Here is a 22514-nt window from a genome sequence, read left to right on the forward strand (position 1 = left end):
AAGCAGTTCTCTTTTATTATGTAAGTAAAACTTACATTCTGGTCTGTGTACAGACATAACCATAAGGGGTTAATCTCAGTGCAAGAGCAGCACATTCTGAACAATGCATTTAAGAGACAATAACATATGAACTACCAGCTCAGTATTACTCTTAAAAATGCGGTGGTATGATATTGAAAGGCCAAATTTTGTCTTGTTTTACCACATAACCCTATTCTAGCATACATGTGTTCATGTATGCTAATGTCTCCACACGTATAGCAACGTATGTGAGTGTCACATAGAGAGTCACAAAGTCCGTCTAGGAGCTAAACCCAGGACCTAAATCTCATTATATGCATTTTATCAAAAAACATATTTTTGCCTTTTCATCCCTCTTGTAATTCATAATTCATCTGGTTCTTTACATCACATTGTAGACTCATGTGTCCTGAAGACAGGCGTTTCATCAGGACAGCTTCATAAGCTTCATAATCTCCTGCTGGGAACTCAGTAAGAATTTCACTTTAAAAACTAAAAAACAAATACTTTATATTCATGCAAATTGATACTATCTGTCCTTAATCAGATATTGGACCACAAAACTGTGCAGAAGGATGAAACACTAAAAACTGTGCCACAGTTCCTTAATGATAATTCTTTTAACTTTAGTCCATCCAAATGCTAAAAATATCCACTTAACACCAAGTACCCCAACAAAACTAACTTTAAATATAGCTGTAAGCGGTGATTATCCATCTCCAAGCACCTTCAACAAATATTGTTTGCAAATCTCAACATGTTTTTTGATAAATCTCGAATATTAGACTCTGCTGAATAATTTGACACCAATTTTGTGAACATAGGCCAAAAAAATCCTAGGAATACTTTGCAAAAATCTATTTTGCATATTATGTGGTCCAAAAGGCAAATTTATATGTGTTCAGCCAAAGGATTACACAGAAAAAGAAATTTCACTATTAACATTTTCCAGAGACATTCTTGTTTTTGGGTAGAAAAACCATGAACAGCGCCCCCTCCCCCCATTAGCCAATTTGATTGAGTTGCATGGTTTACCAGTCCTGTATATGCCTATCATATTTTGTGTGAAACCATGCAAGCAATCGTGAGTTAAAGCAGTATGTGTAACTTAGTCTCCACCTCCTTAGAATTGATTGAGGTATTGTGGCCATATTGTTTAGAAATGTCAACATGTTTTTGTTAATTACTGGGATTCACACACAACTGAGTATTTTGACATCAAAATTTTGAAAATTGGCCAAAGATCCTAGGACTAGATTGAAAAGGTAGGTTTCACATATTTGCAAATTATCACAAATTTCTATAGGCAGAGTTAAGGTTCCCTACCCAAACCTATCATTCAAGTTTCATGACAATATATCAGTGCTAACCCTGTTAAATGCCTGTATATACTTTTCAGGTGTGGTGCAACAAATCATGAGTTAAAACTGTTTCAGTAAATTAGACTCCACCTCACCTCAATAATTGATTGGCATGTACCTGCCATCTTATTTATACAGTGGATATAAAAAGTCTACACACCCCATTAAAATGGCAAGTTTTTGTGATGACAAAAATTAAACCAGGATAAGTCATGTCAAAACTTTTTCCACCCTTAATGTGAAATTACAACATATAAAAATTAAGTGAAAAACAACCAGAAAAATTTAGGGAAAAATAGGAAAAATAAAAAAGTTGTGGCGGTGTTCAGAATGTGTTCAAACACATTCAATCTCATGATCAACATTAATTACCATACAGCTACCATCAATGAAATTATTCTGATTAACCTCAAATAGAGACCAGCTGTTTCTGTAGGATTTTCTTGACCTCTTCTTGGTTTCATCTGACTGCTGAAGCCATGTTCTGAAAAGAGCTTACAAAGCATGTAAGCTTTCGGTGTGTCACTTGTCAAAAGAGATCAATCATTAGAGGGGTATAAAAGAATTTCCAAAACATTAGATGTACCATGGAACACCGTGAAGGCCATCATCAACAAGTGGAGAAAATGGGCACCACAGTGACATTACCAAGAACAGGATGTCCCTCCAAAATTTACAAAAAAGGACAAGACAAAAACTTACCAGGGAGGCTGCCAAGAGACCTACGGCAACATTAAAGGAGCTGCAGGAATATCTGACAAGTACTGTTTACTCCCTGCATGTGACAACAATCTCTCATATTCTTTACATGTCTGGGCTATGGGGTAGGGTGGATAGACAGAAGTGCTTTCTCAAAAAAACATCCAGGCCTGCCTAAATCACCTCAAACCCTGTAGTAAAATGTGTAATGATCTGATGAGACCAATTCCAAAAGGTATAATAATTCCATAATTCCAACAGACATGTTTGGCACCAAAATTGCACATCACCAGAACAACACCATACCCACAGTGAAACTTGGTGGTGGCACCATCATGCTTTAGGGCTGCTTTTCTTCAGCCAGTCAATGTGGAGGGAATAATGAATAGCTACAAATAACAGTCGATTTTAGTGCAAAACATTCAGGTGTCTGCTAGTAAGTTGAAGATGAAAAGGAGTTTCACCTTTCAGCATGATAATAACCCAAAGCATCCATCCAAATCAACAAAGGAATGGCTTAACCAAAGGAAGATCAACATTGCTGAATGGCCTAGCCAGAGCCCAGACCTGAATCCAACTGAAAATCTGTGGAGTGAACTGAAGCAGGCTGTGCACAGGAGAAGCCCTCACAATTTCATGGATCTGGAATGTTTTTTCAAGGAAAAGGGGGAAAATATGGCCAAGATTTTGATTTTATAATAAAATCAAAAGGTGCTTCAACAAAGCAGTTTAAGGGTGTGCACAATTATGCAACTTGGTTATTGTGAGTTTTTTATTTTTATTTTTTTCCGTATAAAAGTTTCTGATTGTTTTTCACTTTATTTGTATACTTTGCAATTGCACATTAAAGGTGAGAAAAGATCTGACGTAATTTTTCTTAGTGTCCTTAGTGTCATTCTTTTACTTCACAAAAACCTGCCATTTTAACAGGGGTGTGTAGACTTATTATATCCATTGTAAATGTGTGCATGTTTTTGAACATTACTGAGGTTCACATTTTGACACCAATTTTTTTGATAGGCCAAAAAATCCTAGGGTTATAGCAGGTTTAACATATTATGCAAATTATCACAAATTTCTGTAGGCAGTGCTAAGTGGTCCAAAAGACAATTTATTATTAAATTGTAACAAATGTATTATTTATTATTAAATTATCACAAATTTATGTAGGCAGTGCAGTATTTTCAAAAAGTCAATTTTGTATGGATTGTGCAAGACAATCAAACTAAAAAAGAAATTTAACTGTACACCTTATTAATAAGCATATCCATGCTTACCAAGCATATCCTAGAGATGTGCTTGTTTTTGTGTTCACAACTTGAATAGCACACCTCCTCCCCCGGTAGCCAATTTGATTGGGACTGCATCAAATAGTGGAGTGTCCCTACCCAAATCTACCATTTAAATTTTGTGATGATAGCTAACTTTTAACCCTGACAAATGCCTGCTTAAATCTGATTGGCTGCTGGCTGCCATGTTTTTAATTAATTATCATCAAAGAAACCACTTACAGATTAGAACATAGATGCAGCATACCAAATTTCAGCTCGATGCAACTTATGGTTCCTGAAAGAGTTATCTGAACTTTGTGCCACTCCTATGAATGACCACGCCTCAAGTTTTGCTTATGACCTCAGAATCTTGTCCTGTATAATATTTTCAAGTTTCATGAAAATCTATTCAAGCAATTATGAGTTACAGCTGTTTGAGTAAGCTAAGCTCCACCTCAATAGAATTGATTAAAGTGCGGTGGGCATATTGCTTAAAAATGTCAACATGTTTCTGATAGTTATTGAGATTCACGCTCTGATGAGTATTTTGACACCAAATTTAGCTGTTGGACCCCTGATCAGAGGGTCATAAGTTCAAATTCCAGCACTACCATTCTGTCATTGCTGTGTCTTCGAGCAAGGCCCTTAACCCTCAACTCCACCCCTATATACGATTACGCCCTAACCTTTGCAGGTGGCCTCAGGACTTTGTATTGAATAGTAATGATAAGTGTGTCTTGTTAGTATTTGGTGTCTGTAATGTCATGTGTTATGTCTGTAATTGTTTACTGGGATCAATAAAGTATCTATCTGTCTGTCTGCCTAAAATATATTTCCAGTTTTTTTCAAATTCATATGACCAATCATGAAGTACAGCTATTTGAGTAAACTAGCTCAACCTCCTTCGAAGTTAATGATGTGTGGCTGCCATTTTTTTTAAATAAATGTCAACGTGTTTTTGATAATTAATGAGTTTCACACTTTCCTGAGTAGTTTGACATCAATATTGAGAAGATTGGCCAAAAGTCCTAGGAATAGTTTGCAAAAGTATGTTTCACATATTATGCAAATTATTATAAATTTGAGTGGGTGTGGCTAAATGCTCCAAAAGGCAGTTTTCTATAGTTTCAGCAATAGAATTAAGCTAAAGAAGAAATTTCTTTCTACACCTTATTTTCCAAGAGACATGCTTGTTTTGTGTGCAAAAATATGAACAGCCCTACCGGGCAACCCCACCCACCACCACCCCCCTTGCCGGGGCCAATTTGAGACTGGATGACTAACTAATGGGTCACTACCTAAACCTTCCATTCATGTTTCATAACATCAGCTCAATGTTAACCCTGTTAAATGCCTGCTGGTAGCTGATGGGAGCCATGTTTTTTAATTAGGTCATCTTAAAAATACACTTACCAATACAGATACAGTATATAGATACACCGTACCAAATTTCAGCTCGATTGGTCTTACAGCTCCTGAGAAACAGTTATCTGACCTTATCTCCACCCTATTGTATAACCGCACCCCAAACTTTGCAAATGAGCTCAGAATCTCCTCCTGTATGTAACTTTCAAGTTTCATGCTAATCCATGCAAGCATTCATGAGTTACAACTGTTTGAGTAAATAAGGCCTCATTACTATTGATTGACAAGTGGTGGCTATATCGTTTACAAATGTCAACATGTTTTAATAATTATTGCCATTCACAAAAATCCTAGGACTAGTTTGCAAAAGTATGTTTTGCATATTATGCAATTTAGCAAAAAAATCTAAGTGGTGGAGCTGAATGGCTCTTGAGGATTTTTTGTTTGGGAGAAACCAAGGAATCAGAGGAAAAAAGAATTTAGTTTGTAAGACTCACAGTTCATGAGATATGGACCAAAAAGTAACCACTTGTGCTCTATTGCTACCATTGGGCCGATCGGGCTCATCTTGCTTGCCTGAGTAGCGGGAGGGAGTACTACCTGTTGACCAAGTTTCATGTCTCTACGACTTACGGTTTGGGCTGCACAATTTGTAAGACAGACGGACGGACGGAAAAGTGGACAGAAAGATGGAAAAATGGAAGGATGAAAGGAAGGAAGGAAGATCCTAACAATTACAGTAGGGTTCATCACCTAATATAAATAACACCTAATAATAATATGAAAAATTCTATCAAAAACAATAGGGTACCTTCAGTGCTTGGATTTGCGCTAATTAAATTCAATATCTATTGATATTCACAAATTAACTCTTGACAAGGCACACCTGTGAATTGAAAACCATTCCAGGTGACTACCTCGTGAATCTGCTGAGAGAATGCCATGAGTGTGAAAAGCTGTCATCAAAGTGAAATGTAGCTACTTTGGACAATCTAAAATATAAAACATATTCTGGGTTGTTTAACACTTTTTTGTTTACTACATAATTCCATACGTGTTCTTTCATAGTTTGGATGTCTCCAGTATTAATGTACAATGTTGAAAATAATAAAAATAAAGAAAAACCACTGAAGGAGAAGGTGTGTCCAAACTTTTGACTGGTACTGTATATAAATATGTGTTTTGTTCTCTCCCCTTTTCTCTTGCCCTCCCTCTCTTTCTCTCTCTCTGCAGCAAATGCCTCATTGGATAACGTTCCTGTACTCGATTATCCACGCTGATGTCATCAGCCGTGACAACCAATCCACCTCTGACCCCGCCTATTTAAAACCCGCAGCCATTCATTCATGCAGAAGTTGTTGTTCTGGCTGTTAAAACTAAAACCCTATTGTACCTGTGTTCTAGTTACGCTGCCCTACTGTGTTTTGTTCTTGTATGTCATTTGTTCCATGTTTCCCCCGCTTTGTTCTAGTGACTTGTTTGTATAGTTAAACTTGATGTTCGTTACCCTGGTTTGTGACTCTGTTAGTGTTGGGGAAAAGTGGACAGGTAAGTACGTCACGTGACATACATTGGACAGCACGTAGGAATTCCTTTTTTTTGTATTAGACACACTAGGTTAGGAGCGAGCACCACCCTCTGTACTTTTGGTTTGGATAGATAGAGTAGGTAGTTAGCGCATCCTGGACGCTGAAGATTTATTTTTCTATCTTTTGTTACAGTTAGGTTAGAGGGTTACAAAATAGTTAGACTTGTTTTGTTTTGTTCATTTCTTTGCTTTGGTGCCGCTCACGTCCCTTTTCCCCTTTTGTGTCTTGTTACATGTTATTGTAAATAATTGGTAAATATTACCACTATCACTTGGCACCACACACTTTTCCACTTGTATATAGATAAATAAATCACCTGGATTGATTTGCATTACTAGTTGTTGGTCCCTGACTACACACGCACAACTGATATTTTTAATAATCAAAGAAGTGTTATGCCCCACATGCCCCTAGACTAATTGAGGTTGTAACAACTTAGAAGAACTAGTCAAACACAATGCACAACTAAAAATGCACTCCAGGGACCTTCCCACTAGCAAGTGGTGCACCAGTGGTGTTATTATTCTCTACATAAATAGCTCCTATAGATGAAGGAGGAATATTGTAATTGTAATATTGTATCAGGAAATAGTTTTTTTAAAAGTCTGTAAAAGCTTTTGTGCAGTGGACAAGTGCTTCCTTTTCATGCTGGGAGGAGAGAAGAGTCAATCTACTCAATCAATACAGGGCAACCAACTTCCCTGCATACAACAGATATTTTTTCATTCAATATCCTGCTAATATATTCATGTTTTTTCATAGCAACCACACCAGAGAAACTTGTGATTATTCTCTGTATGAAATAAGGCTAGGCAACACAGCCACCAATTCAACACTTGTCAAAGTGAAAGGCCTCACTAATGTGTTTTGAACAGTCCATATGAACTCTGAACTTTAAAGAGACTGAGCACATTAAATAATTCATACTTCTCTATCAAACAAAATGACATTAATTATTCAAATTGCGACACCTAAGGTCACTTCAGTTTCTGTCAACATCCATATCCTTTCAGCTCTGTAAAATCTGAAAATCTCGACTATCTCCCATCTTGAGGATACTAGCAGTGGGGGTTAATAAAACAAAGATGACCTAAGTGCTAGAGTTTTCGTCAGTTCCTCTTCAACCAATCTGACAGAATCATTATGGGATCAGATACAGCAGATGAGTTAGCCTAATTTATCGGTTGCTATGAACCAGAGTCACAGGCTGGCAGTGTTGGGACACTGAGACCTGCCTGAAGTTGAAACTCTGATTAATATGCTGAATTCTGCTGATGACCTACCCAGAGTAGATCACTAGGAACGAGTCATCAAATTTTTGCTATGTTTCCTCCAAGTTCTACCTATGCATAAATAACACTCAGCTGTAAAGAAATACTACCTGCCTCTCTCTCTCTCTCTTTCTCTCTCTCTCTCCCACACACACACACGTGCAAAAGAAGGATCTGATGGCATTTTAATAAAGCATTCTTCTCTTTGCACAAGACTGTGGAATGATTCCAAGTTCAGTTACATAATGAATGTTGGGAGACTGAGAGCTTCTGAACTTGTATTCAGTGTATTCATAAAGCAAATATGTCATGTTGCTAAATTAACTGTATAACCATGCCCCAAACTTTGCATATGACCTCAGAATCTCCTCCTGTATATGCTGTTCAAGTTTCGTGTTCATAAAACAAATGTGTCATGTTGCTAAGTTAAAGTATATCCGTTATTCAATGACTCAATACTGTTATAATAATAATATAATAATAGTGTGTCTTTTTATATTATTTGATTTGTACTTATATTGATTTGTTAAAATTTCTTTATTCTAATAGACTTATAGTCAATTCATTAGTGACTGTACATTGCAGAATCGGCTCTACCTCATAATAGACATAAGCGGCTGCTTAAGGTCCTGCAGCCACCAGGGGGCCCCCTAATAAATGTTGGCCTATGTACTGTATGTTATCAATAAGCTGAAACAGTTAAAGTGAGGAAATAAAAGTGTGAGTAGTTGTGCATTTGTTCCCTCATGGAACTATGTCCTGACTGTTTACTACATACTACTGATGTCCAAACAGTATACCACGCCATTAATGGTGTACTACTGGCATACTATTTAGACATTGTATATTTTAGTATATTGATTTGGAATGTAGTTCAAGTCTTGGAACTATGTGTCTGGAGCAGAAAAGGAGGGTTGCATCAGGAAGGGCATCCAGCATAAAACCTGTGCTAAATCAAACATGCAGCTGTGGCAACCCCTAACGGGAGCAGCCGAAAGAACAACAACAACACCACTTATTCTCTTCTGTTATTCTCTCACACCTGTAAACACACACCTGCCATATAGAGGCTTTCCAAGCAGGAGTTTTATGTTTCCATTAATAGTACTTACATTTCAAATAACAGAGATTAAGAAAAGTTCGACACATTTTACTATTGTACTGCTTTGCAGGACATCCATTGCTGAACATAATGGTTAAATGAATCACAGCTGTATGAGTTAAAGTGTACCTGTGCATCCATAAGCAGTTGTCTCATCAGAGCCATGGACGGTGTCAGTCTGTCGCCCCCACTGGGCAAGAAGGCATCATCCTCATGACTTGGTATGTTGGGCCTGTCCAGCATGAAGTGGGCAATCTGATCATTCAGACTGTTCAGAGACTCCACCGCTGTAGAGGCAGGAAACAACAATTTAGCACTGGGCAGTTAACATCACTCTTTCATCTAACTAGCATACCTAATGCTGGACATACCTTGGAGGAAGTCTCTCTCTTTCACTCAAATCGCCTGCTAACTGAAATATTGAAATATTACATATTACTTATGACCAGGGGTGGAAAAAGTACAGAGTAACTATACTTAAGCAAAAGTAAGGGTACTGTGTCAAAATCATACTCAATTAAAAGTAGAAGTAGGGAGTCAAAAACCTACTTGAGTGAAAGTTAAAAAGTATCAACGTTTAAATATACTCAAGTATGCAACTTTAAAAGTAAATATTTTTAACTGATCAAAAACTAACATTCCAGACATGATTTTATAATCGATTAACATTCCAAACCAGTTGGAATGAATGTGCTAAGGAGGCAATAACAATAAAACAAAACTAGCAAGCAAATGTCCCAAACTTAAAGCTAGCTTACTTTGCTTATCTTGCATTATTAGATTTGATGGCAAATGGCCTTTGCTAAATTAACACAGTTGTTGCAGTTTAATTTGATACTGATGTGAATTTAATTTTAAAATAATTTTTTAAAATGATAGCAGCAGGCAAGAGAAATATAGAAAAAAAAATCTCATGGTATTTTAGATATTTAGTTAGTACTTCAAAAGTCAAAATGAAAGTTTATGGAGTTAAAAGTAGGTTTTTCTCTTGTAAATTCACTTGAGGAAGTGTACAAATATTCAACTTACATTTACGGCATTTAGCAGATGCCCTTATGCAGAACAACTTACCTTTATCTCATTTTTTATACAACTGAGCAGTTGAGGGTTAAGGGCCTTGCTCAAGTGACCTGTAGTGGCAGCAATATAAAGTTATAACTCTGAATATATAAATGTAAATCACGAATATATAAATGCTGATCTGAATATATATTGTTTACATATCAATATAAATATATCTTTATGATCAGGCATGTCAATAAGATGTTCTTATTGGATTTTTTTATGAAAACAGTAGGCCTGTACATCCTGTATACATTTATCAATGTAAATATTGTACTATCACATAATTATTTTAAGTGTACAATACTTATCTAAACCAAAGGGAGTATGTTCCTCTACTTTACAAAAGGCCAAAGGGTCCTCACAGTCCATTAACAGCGTTAATGCTATGCAGCTTTTCTGCAGAATTCAGCATGACTGAGAGGGCTAGGGAAATTGTCAACAATCTGTTGATGAATAATTGATTGATGATTGAGACAAAAACAAAAACTGATTACACCAAGCATGTTTATTGGTTTAGTCAAACATGGAAAAATTAAGAGCTTGTCTATCAATATGCCTGATAAATGTATTATCATAATCAGGGTTACATATACAGTTAGGTCCAGAAGTATTTGGACAGTGATGCAGTTTTTGTTATTTTGCCTTTATACATCACCACAATGGATTTGAAATAAAACAATCAAGATTACATTCATGAAGGCGTCTCTTGATTGTAGATTTTGACAATGATACGCCTGCCTTCTCCAGAGTATTCTTTACTTCTGTTGATGTTGTGAAGGGGTTTTTCTTCACCAAGGAAAGGATTCTGCGATCATCCACTTTTGTTGTCTTCCGTGGTCTTCTAGGCCTTTTGGTGTTGCTGAGCTCGCCAGTGCATTCCTTCTTTTCAATAATGTACCAAATTTTTGATTTGGCCACTCTTAAAGTATTTTCTATCTCTCTGATAGGTCTTTTTTGTTTTTTCAGCCTAATGAAGGCCTCCTTCACTTGCATTGAGATCTCCTTGGACTTCATATTGGTAGCTCCAGTCGAACAGCTGCCAAATGCCAACTCAATACCTGATATCAACTCCAGACCTTTTATCTGCTTCATTTGTCTTGATGTAACGAGGGAATGGACCGAACCTGGTCAATTAACTTTTTGTCAGTCAATTGTCCAAATACCTTTGAGCCCCTGAAAATGGAAGTTCTTTGCTGAAAATGGCTGTAATTCCTAAATGGTAAATGCCATATTTTTGTGGAACCTCTTAAAATAAAGCTGAAAGTCTACAATTCGATCACATCTTGATTGTTTTATTTCAAATCCGTTGTGGTGGTGTATAAAGGCAAAATCACAAAAACTATTTTCACAAAAAATAGGACCTAACTGTATAATCATGATATATGATATATAATCATATGATATATAATCAGGGTTTACATTTAGATATTCAGGATTTATAACTACATATTCAGATTTGCATTTACATATTCAGAATTATAACTTTATAATCAGGATCTATAAATATATATTCAGATATTCATATAATTATTTCCTGTTTGGCCTTTCATATATATATATATATATATATATATATATATATATATATATATATATATACATACACGTACATACACACACAGATCAGCCATAACTTTAAAACCACCTGCCTAATATTGTGTAGGTCAAGGCATGGACTCCACAAGACCTCTGAAGGTGTGCTATTGTATCTGGCACCAAGACATTAGCAGTAGATCCTTTAAGTCCTGTAAGTTGCGAGGTGGGGCTTGTTTGTCCAGCACATCACACAGATACTTGACTGGATTGAGATCTGGGGAAACTAGAGGTCAACACCTTGAACTCTTTGTCATGTTCCTCAAACCATTCCTGGACAATACTTTACAGTGTTACAGGGTGCATTATCCTGCTTCCATTAGGGAATACCATTGCTATGAAGGGGTGTACATGGTCTGCAACAGTGTTCAAGTAGGTGGTACATGTCAAAGTAACATCTACATGAATGCCAGTGTTACCGGCCTCAGACCTAGGGGATATCTGGGTCGGCAACTAAGGACACATAGCCCGTTAAGCACTGTGTACCTGTGAAACTGTGAAACAATAAAGAGACAGACAAAATGAGTGTCGTTCCCTTGGCGCATCAATTTACTTCTGAGATCGAACCTATTAGTAACTGTGAGCACTTCACACAAAAAATCCTTTTCTTAAAAATACAATTTCAATTTGGCATGCTGCACATAAACATATAGGTGATATGCCGAAACTCTCCCAATTTACTCCTATTTGGGGTAATATTCAGTTTATACCAGGTAATAAAGACGGAGGCTTTAAGTTATGGAATACAAGAGGCGTTCAGAAAATTATGGATTTATATGAAGATGGAGTTTTACTTCCCTTTTATCATTTATGCCAGAAATATTTAATCCCAAAAAAACATTTTTTTTAAATATTTACAGTTAAAAAGTTTTTTGTCATCAAAAAAGGAACAGATAAGTTGTATATCATCTTTATCAAAACTAGAGGAAACAACTCTTGGAAATTTAGAAGGAAGGGGGCATATATCTAGGTATTACAATTTATTGGTTAAATATAGTACTGAGTCAACATTAGATAAATTAAATGCTTGGAAATTGGATATGAATGAAGATATAGATGAAGCAGACTGGAATGATGCATGTCTAAAAGCACAAACACAAACAATAAATACAAGGTTTAAATTACTTCAATATAAATGGTTAATGAGAACCTACATAACTCCTGTTAAACTTCACCATATGTCTGGTAACATCCCAGATGTGTGCTCTAAATGTTTGGATGAGAAGGGCACATTATACCATTGCCTTTGGGAATGTTCAAAAGTAAAACAATTTTGGAAAGAGGTTATTACATGTATGTCAGACATATTCAATGTCCAAATTCCTTTGAATGTTAAACTCTGTATTCTTGGAATATATCCATTGGATTTTACTTTGAAACAAACTAAGCTCCTAGATTTCAGTCTTCTCCAAGCCAGGAGAGCTATTGCATTGTGTTGGAAGAGCATGGACGCTCCATTCTTGAAAATGTGGAAAAAGGAGATCTTGAACTGTATCGGACTGGAGAGACTAACTTATATTGCAAAGGGCAAGCGAAAAGATTTTGATTGGCTTTGGGAACCATACATGAATATCATGTAAGTGGGGATATAGACTTTACTTAACATTATACTGATGTTTACTTGGCATTGTAAATGTTGAAAATACATCTATTGATTTATTATGTACTTATTATTTATTATTGTACCTTTTTTTTTTATTATAATTTGTTATTGTAGTATTTAATTTATGTAAACTGTATGTATAGAAGGGTGAGTGCAGGGGTACCTGTTCATGTGTTCTTTTGTTAATGGGTCATAAATAAGAAAAGTCAATAAAGAGAGGAAAAAAGAAACTGTGAGCACTTCTCATGTTACATGACATCTGTACATGGGATAACGTGATATGGATAATACATACACACAACATACACGTATACATATGCATCCATTTACCTTATTTATTTCACATAAAAAAACACTGAGTTACATATCATGCATATAGAGCAGAATATGCACGCCAACAAATTCCATATACAAAACTTAAAGGACAAACTAAAGTTCCAAGTTCACTTAACAAGTGTCTCACGTTACTCAAAAGAACCAAACACAAATGTGTCACAAACACACATATCAAGAGAAATACATCGACCACTACTGCATTTAGAACGTTTACAATGTAATCTGCATCGTGTCACACATTGAGCATGTGCATGCAGAGCATTCAATGCACGTCCTGATTTTGCCAAGTGGTTGCTGTCCTGAGACCAACATATTTCATGATGTTCTTGGGACAACAACTGCGCGAGCCAATCAACGTTTATGATGTCATCACCGTGTGCCGTGCTGCTGCCGATTCCGCCAAAGTTTAAAAAAAAGCAATAACGGCAAAACCCCTCTGTCAAGCACGCAAGTTACAAGGTAAGATCAACACAGTTTTCACATTTCCTTATTAATTTACAGTAGTCTGCTACTACGGCTGATGATCATAAAATTTGTTTTTTAGATTAACATTGGTGAGTTAAGTGTTGATACCAGTCAAAACTGATGATGTCTTCAGTAAATTCAGAAGTTGTCTTCAGACCATCATATGAATATGTTGATCTCAAGTCATCACTTATTTATTCTGTTACATGATGTTGTCTTCAGACCATCATATGAATATGTTGATCTCAAGTCATCACTGATTTATTGTGTTACACGATGTTGTCTTCAGACCATCATATGAATATGTTGACCTCAAGTCGTCAGTGATTTATTGTGTTACACGATGTTGTCTTCACACCATCATATGAATATGTTGATCTCAAGTCGTCACTGATTTATTGTGTTACACGATGTTGTCTTCAGACCATCATATGAATATGTTGACCTCAAGTCGTCACTGATTTATTCTGTTACACGATGTTGTCTTCAGACCATCATATGAATATGTTGATCTCAAGTCATCACCGATTTATTGTGTTACACGATGTTGTCTTCAGACCATCATATGAATATGTTGACCTCAAGTCATCACCGATTTATTCTGTTACACGATGTTGTCTTCAGACCATCGTATGAATATGTTGACCTCAAGTCATCACCGATTTATTCTGTTACACGATGTTGTCTTCAGACCATCGTATGAATATGTTGACCTCAAGTCATCACTGATTTATTGTGTTACACGATGTTGTCTTCAGACCATCATATGAATATATGAAGACCACAACTGTCAACAGAAAACATACTTTTAAGTTAATGTAATTATTTGTTTGACTTTTGATTTGCTTGTTAATCTCAGTGAATTCTGACTAAATTAAAAGAGTACATTCTAATTGTTCTAACCTGGTCTTTATGCAACCTCAATCTCTCTGTTTTTCTTTCCCTCTAGTATCTTCCACCGTTTAAAATACCAGTTCCTCTGTGGTATCAGAAACCGTAGACTGGATCACCTCATTGATGAGCTACTAAACAAGACTGACAAGTATTTCAACATAATACAGGATTTGCAGTCGGTTGGGAGGGTCTATAACCCTCTAGAATGCAAAATAGAAGAAACAAAGAAATCTGCTCAGAGGATGCTAGACAGTGGTTGGGCCAAGAGAGTTACTGTAACTGCAAGCCCATGCCAACAACTTGATACAAAGGAATAAGTATACCATTTTTTGCAAAGCATCAAAAAAATAGATGTTGAAAGCTTATTTGGGAGAGCAGTATCAAAACCATGTATTGGGACAAATGTGTGTGACTGCTGTACTTTCTCATAAGAAATGTGCTTGTCTACTACTTGCGAAGGGACTTTTAAATGAGATAAGTGAGACAAAATCAGAAAATGCTATTAATAGTTCAGTGGAACCTACACAACATGAAACTGAAGACAAAGACAGGCCTAGTTCAACTATCAGGAAGCTGGAAAGCATCCTGAAGACTCTACAAACATGGGAGAGAATTCCTGAGGATATTGCCCATAAAGTCAATGAACTGAAAGTGCAAATAAAAGAAGAAAATTCAAACAATAAAAGATTTAATTTTGTGTGGAGGACAAGTCACGTAAAATATGTCCACTATTTGCAAACAGAAAAAGAAAGACTGACAGCGGCATTGCCTCAGAGACAAGGACAGATATCACATCAAGTTTTCTATCAAGTTGAGAAGAAAACACAAAGCAATCGGTGCAAAAAAATAATACAAAACTCAAGGGTTAAAATGAAGTACTTTTATTCAAGTGCATTTTTTTTGCCTTTTTATCAAACTTTGCATTTGTTCTTCACTACATCTGGAGTGCTCCAGTAATCATAAAGTTACCATCATTAAAAGCTTGTATTTAGTCACCTGTGCTTTTAACTGTAATGTAAAATTAAATAAAAATCAAATGAAATATCACTCCTCTGCGTTTTGTAATCTGAACTTTTCTTCTTTGTTTACAAACAAACTTGATAGTGCATGCGTGCCAATCCTGGGTGCTGAGTTTATTTCATACAATTCCCCAAAAAAGATAAGAAAACATTGGCTGCTGTGGGCCCAAAGAGGTGAGTGGCTAAATCCAGCTCCGATTCAGGACCAAGGTTTTGCAAATTCATTTTCATTCTTTCAATGCTCCTCCTGCAAATAAATAAAAATAAGCATGTCATTTGAGTAACTATACAGACACCTCAGTGGTGGGCCATGTATGTGTCCTCTTCTAGTAATGTACTGTATGGAAAAAAGGCAGATAAGACAAATCTGTCCAGACCCACGCTGCTATCACATTTTAATAATCTACATTGTCTGGGGAAAGGCTAGATCTATTTAGTAAATATGCTTACATTACTGACATTTTGATTAATTTATATTTTAAAAAACAAAATTATATAAGCTGTAGGTGTGATATTTTATCCCTAAGCATTTTCTAATTTTCCTTCCTCTGACAGTTTCCAACATAGAGGATCATCACGCTAAAACAGTTGAGCAGGATATTTGATGCCTATTTTTTTCTTCCTTTTTTTAACGCCATGCCAGCTTCTATGGCTATATTCATGGCGAGAGCCAGGTTTAGTTGTTAGTCAAAAATAAAACTAAAGATGTTTAAGATAAATTTTTTCTAAATACCTTAAGACTAAGTTTGTATTTACCTGGTTAAAAACCTTTTTTTCCAAAAGTATCAACAGAATACAACAAGTTCCTCAAAGGAGTTGAAGTACTACAGGCCAGCAAAATATGTTTAATGGACAATGGATTTTGATAAGATGGACACTTTCGAAAATTTTCTCCTGATAGTAAAAATTTGTGTGACTAATGCCTATTAATAGGATGAAAATATTGATATACAGTGTTGCATCTTAACTGATTCCCATGGTTTTTGAAAAGAAAATAATGTTATAGCCATCAAGATCTTCTAAGACATGACACCAAAAGTTTGTGTGTGTGTGTGTGTGTGTGTGTGTGTGTGTGTGTGTGCAAAAGAGAGACAGACAGAGAGAGAGAGAGAGAGAGCTTACATAAACACACTTACAGTATTGCTGGGCTGTCCTCTTTGGGTATCCCAGTAAGCAGCTTCTCTTTTGGCACGTTTGGCCAGTGCCACGGCAAGGTCTTCCGCCTCTCCCTCTGTTGAAGTGCTGAATATTGTCACCTTTGTCTTTGCCTTTGTAGGCTGCTGCAGCACTTTGGGTGGAACATCTTTTTTGCCGACCTATGTATAAAGAAGTACTGTGTCACAGATGCAAAGCATGACAGCAGAACATGACAGCAATCATGTGAATAGCCCTAAGAGGCAGAGTGGCTAACTGTGAATGAGTTGCTGTGACTCATAATTCAAGATGAAGTGCTTTGCATATAAAAAACAGCATTTATGTTTCTTAAAATTGGCAGTCTTGGAACTATTTTAATTTGCCATTAAATCTTATGACTGTTTTTGTGCTTTTATACTTAAATGTATGCATGTAGTAGAAATACAAACCCTTATTAACATTCTGAACATGTTTGTGGACATGTTTTCTCCTTTGACCCTCCACCTCAACTCATCTTCATCTACCTGGTAGCACTTTCCTTGAGCTGTTAACCTTCCTAAAACTTTGTACACTTTCCTTTCCTTTTCCTCCACTCCCTCATCTTGCCTATGTCTTTCTTCATTGAGTTGCTCATGCTTCTCTTCCTCCTTGTCCTCCTCCTCCATCTCTTCCTCACTGCAGTAGGCCAGGTTTCCCTATGGCCTCCCTCATGACCATAACTGTCCCTTCTGTTCAAAAATATGTCAGAACTCATGTCAAGGCTACAGGTCTGAAATGTACTTACAAAAATGTACTTACTAGTGAAAGCCTTCTGTCAATTAAAGAGGAATGTCACTCCTTTATAAGACTTCAGAAACATGTTTGTTCATCCTAGGACAAATCAGTGCAGAGCAATTATGTTATTTTTTTATGTATCCAATTCAAATTATTGCCAATAAAACCATGCTTACCTTGCTAAGAACATTACATATGGAATCCATGACCTGAGAATTTAAAGAAAAAAAATATGAGGTAAAGATCTTTTTGGTTCTGTAAATGAAAATGTAAAATATGAGGTAAAGATCTTTTTGGTTCTGTAAATGAAAATGTAAAATAAATAAATAAATAATTAAATAATACAATCATGCTTGGTTTGCAAGAGAGGAAGTGATTTAACCCTGAAACAGACTGGAAGGGAGAACAAAATGGCCAGATGTTGGAGGCATACGTTACCGCTAGAGCAAAAACACAAAGCATGTTATTTATTTTTATGTATTCTGGGGTTTCTGCAAGTTAATTTCCCAGTTTGTTTTGTATTTTGTATGTATTTTGGTGTCTTTTGGCATCTGGCAACCAAAGAAAATAGACAAAATATCTTTGTCAATCACATGCAGAACTTATGAATTAGACAGAGGCCATGGACATTTTCCTTGGTGGTAGGAAAAGTGGACAGGAAATAAGTGTTGAAAATTTACATAGCCGTTTACTATAAGGATATTGATTTACCTCGTCAGAAACCTTGCTGTCCTCCATTAACGTGTTTAAACTTTGCACTTGGATGTTATATGGCCCCACACTTCCTACTGTGAATGCTGGCCTCCTATTTTGGAAAAGCATTAATGCCTTAACATCTACAAAGATGAAGAATAATTAATAGATGACACATTTTGCAAGCACATTGGGTTATCATTAACAATAAAAAAGCCCATTTGATAACACTACAAAAACATATTTATAACAACATGGTGTGCATTGTGTTAGACTTAAACCATGTTAAAATTTAAACATTGTTAAATTACATTAAATAGAGAGAAATCTTACCTTCCATCATATGCTCTTAATGCAACTTGCTGTCCTTTAAATACATAAGCTACAATTAAGACAGTTCTTCTTTTAATTGAATGAAATTATTATTATTTTTTTCTAACAATAATAACATCATAAAAAGACAGCTGAAAACAACTGTAATTATAAGCATGTGATTTACATGACTGAACAGATTTTGGGTGCAGTATTTTTCTTTGTTCTTTGCAAAACTATTTTGATGATTTGAACACATTTAATAAAGTAGATCATATTCATATGATGGTCTGAAGACAACATCGTGTAACACAATAAATCAGTGATGACTTGAGGTCAACATATTCATATGATGGTCTGAAGACAACATCGTGTAACAGAATAAATCGGTGATGACTTGAGGTCAACATATTCATACGATGGTGTGAAGACAACATCATGTAACACAATAAATCGGTGATGACTTGAGGTCAACATATGATGGTCTGAAGACAACATCGTGTAACAGAATAAATCCGTGATGACTTGAGGTCAACATATTCATATGATGGTCTGAAGACAACATCGTGTAACACAATAAATCCGTGATGACTTGAGGTCAACATATTCATATGATGGTCTGAAGACAACATCGTGTAACAGAATAAATCGGTGATGACTTGAGGTCAACATATTCATATGATGGTCTGAAGACAACATCATGTAACACAATAAATCGGTGATGACTTGAGGTCAACATATGATGGTCTGAAGACAACATCGTGTAACAGAATAAATCCGTGATGACTTGAGGTCAACATATTCATATGATGGTCTGAAGACAACATCGTGTAACACAATAAATCAGTGATGACTTGAGGTCAACATATTCATATGATGGTCTGAAGACAACATCATGTAACACAATAAATCAGTGATGACTTGAGGTCAACATATTCATATGATGGTCTGAAGACAACATCGTGTAACACAATAAATCAGTGACGACCTGAGGTCAACATATTCATATGATGGTCTGAAGACAACATCGTGTAACACAATAAATCAGCTAATTCAAACGCTTCTCACTCACTGGGTCTCGCATGGCATCGCGCTGCACTGTCTGATGGACCGAGCTGAACTGATAAACGGTTGTTGCGGCGCGTTTCAAACCAGCGCTGTTTTGTTCATACGCAACAGAAACGGCACCAATAAATGAGATTTTGGGAAACTTTGCCGTGGTACCAGTGCGAGCGCTAACAAACTTTGTCGCACCGGCAGAAAAATGCGACCATTTAGTCACAGTCTGTAGGTTTTTTTGTTTGTTTGTTTTGTTTGTAGCTAGGCAGACTATAAAAATAATATTAAAATCTAAATGTTCCTATCAGACCGTTTCATCATCAGTTTTGACTGGTATCAACACTTAACTCACCAATGTTAATCTAAAAAACAAATATGCATTTTATGATCATCAGCCGTAGTAGCAGACTACTGTAAATTAATAAGGAAATGTGAAAACTGTGTTGGTCTTACCTTGTAACTTGCGTGCTTGACAGAGGGGTTTTGCCGTTATTGCTTTTTTTTAAACTTTGGCGGAATCGGCAGCAGCACGGCACACGGTGATGACATCATAAACGTTGATTGGCTCGCGCAGTTGTTGTCCCAAGAACATCATGAAATATGTTGGTCTCAGGACAGCAACCACTTGGCAAAATCAGGACGTGCGCATTTTCAATATGGCTATTGAACAGCTAATACAACAGGTGCACAGTTAGCCGTACCACTAAATAGCAAACAAGTCATTGCCAATGTGTTTAACATTACAGACATTTTGCCGTAAACTAACATTATACGGTACACTCTCAAATGCACTTAATCATTACACCTATGACCTCAATTAAATTCAGCCTCAATTTAGCATCCACCGAAACATATAAGAATCGCGCACAGTCACTTAACACACTTCGTGATCACTTTCAGTTACTTCAACAAAGTCACAAAAATTAACAGAAGAATGTTTAAAGTATATATTACTTTACCTGTGAAACAATAAAGAGACAGACAAAATGAATTTACTTCTTAGATCGCGCCCAGGAGAAAACTAGTCTCTATTGTGCTTCACACGAGCGCTCAAGGGCCGTCTACTGATGTGGCGGTGTTCTAATACACACTTACACATGTGCATGGATAACTCCATTGGTAATGTTCCTATTTTAAAAGGGGGGGGGTCTCTTTTCCATTAAAAATTTAATGTACCATCCATTAACCCTTTACACCAGGACCCAATGTTTCCCAGCAGAACATTGCCAAGAGCATCATACTGCTTCCGCCAGCTTGTTTCCTTGCCATGTCAGTGTCAATGGCAATGGCAATTTTATTTATATAGGACCATTAAAAACAACATAGGTTGACCAAAGTGCTTTACAACAATAATTACAGAAGCTAAAATAGAAATAAAACAATATCAACAAAACAAAAAAAATTAAGATTATAACTGCTGTTACATAACAATCATAAAACAAATTTAAAACTTTCTCTATGGCTGGTCAAATGACAAGGAAAAGAAATACATTTTTAACTTGGATTTGAAAATAGTTAAGGTAGGAGCAGTTCTAATGCACAGAAGCAAGCTATTCCAAAGCTTAGAGCCAGCCACAGTGAAAGCACGGTCATCCATGACCGGAGACTTCTAGAGGGATTGCGAACAGATAGAAGCTCTGTAAGGTATGAAGGAGCTAGATTATTCAGAGATTTGTAAACTAGTAGGAGTGTTTTGAAATCAATTCTGTAGCGTACCTGTGACCAGTGTAGTGAAGCAAGAATAGGCAAAATGTGTTTGTGCTTCCATGTACCCCTCAGGAGTCTGGCGGCAATATTCTGGACTAATTATAATCGGGCCATAGATGTCTGATTAATTCCAGTGTAGACAGAGTTTCAATAATCCAGACAAGAACAGATAAAAGGAAGAGTCACTTTTTGAAGATCCTTAAAAGTTAGAAAAGACTTGACCTTAGCCAAGAGCCTAAGTTAAAAAAAACATGTTCAGACAGCTGCATTAATCTGCTTGTTTAAGATCACTATCCAGTAAAAACCTGAGAATTTTTATGTGCTCTTTAATATAGGATGATCCAAGTTAGGTACTAAATTTGGTGCGGTAGATGCTGGACCAAAAATAGCAATCTCAGTCTTACTCTCATTTAGATGTAGGAAATTTGAGTTCTTTTAGGCAAGACAAAAGTGTTTCAAGAGCATTTGAGTCTCCAAGTTACAGAGACAAGTAGATTTGGGTATCGTCATCTTAACAGTGAAAAGACACCCCATGTCTCTTAAAGATAGCACCTATAGGGAGCATGTAAAGGGAAAATAAAACCTGGGCAAGAATGGAGCCCTGTGGCACTCCACAGATGAGATGGGCTGAGGAGGAGGTGAGATTTGCAATGCTAACTGAAAAGCTTCTGTTAGTCAAATAAGATTTAAATCAATTGAGAATATTTCCCCGGATTCCCACACAGTGCTCCAAACAAGTGATGAGAATGGAATGATTAATCATGTCAAACACTGCAGTAAAGTCTAGAAGTATAAGAATCATAGAGTCGCCAGAATCAACAGATAAGTAGATATCATATAGTACTCTGAGCAGGGCAGTTTCTGTACTGTGATGGGCTCTAAAACCAGACTGAAATATTTCAAAAATAGAGTTGGTGCTCCGAAATGCTTGCAGGTGTGTAAAGACAGCTTTTTCCAAAATTTTTGAGATGAAAGGTAGATTCGACATAGGTCTAAATTAGCTAAGACAGAGGAGTCAAGATTAGTTTTTTTTTTTTTTTTTTGAGAAAAGGCACAACTGTAAAATGTTTTAAGTGGTCAGGGACAGTTCCAGTAACACGGTATTTGTTTATAATAGAAAGAATGTTAGGCCCAATAGTCACTACAATCTGTTTAAGAAAGCGTGTAGGAATGATATCTTG

The 22514-nt window shown here is 36.3% G+C and overlaps 1 long non-coding RNA gene across 1 annotated transcript; it reads right to left on the reverse strand.

The window, feature by feature from the left end:
- Nucleotides 1–15477: 15477 nt before the first annotated feature.
- LOC128317096 (uncharacterized) lies at nt 15478–18779 on the reverse strand. Its single transcript, XR_008300584.1, has 6 exons — nt 18589–18779; nt 18274–18398; nt 17739–17771; nt 17587–17658; nt 16791–16970; nt 15478–15901 (listed from the first exon to the last, which is right to left on the reverse strand). It is a non-coding gene; the product is annotated as an uncharacterized LOC128317096 (long non-coding RNA).
- Nucleotides 18780–22514: the final 3735 nt, after the last annotated feature.

This window comes from Pangasianodon hypophthalmus, chromosome 20, assembly GCF_027358585.1.
Source record: "Pangasianodon hypophthalmus isolate fPanHyp1 chromosome 20, fPanHyp1.pri, whole genome shotgun sequence".
In the NCBI taxonomy this organism is placed as follows: domain Eukaryota; kingdom Metazoa; phylum Chordata; class Actinopteri; order Siluriformes; family Pangasiidae; genus Pangasianodon; species Pangasianodon hypophthalmus.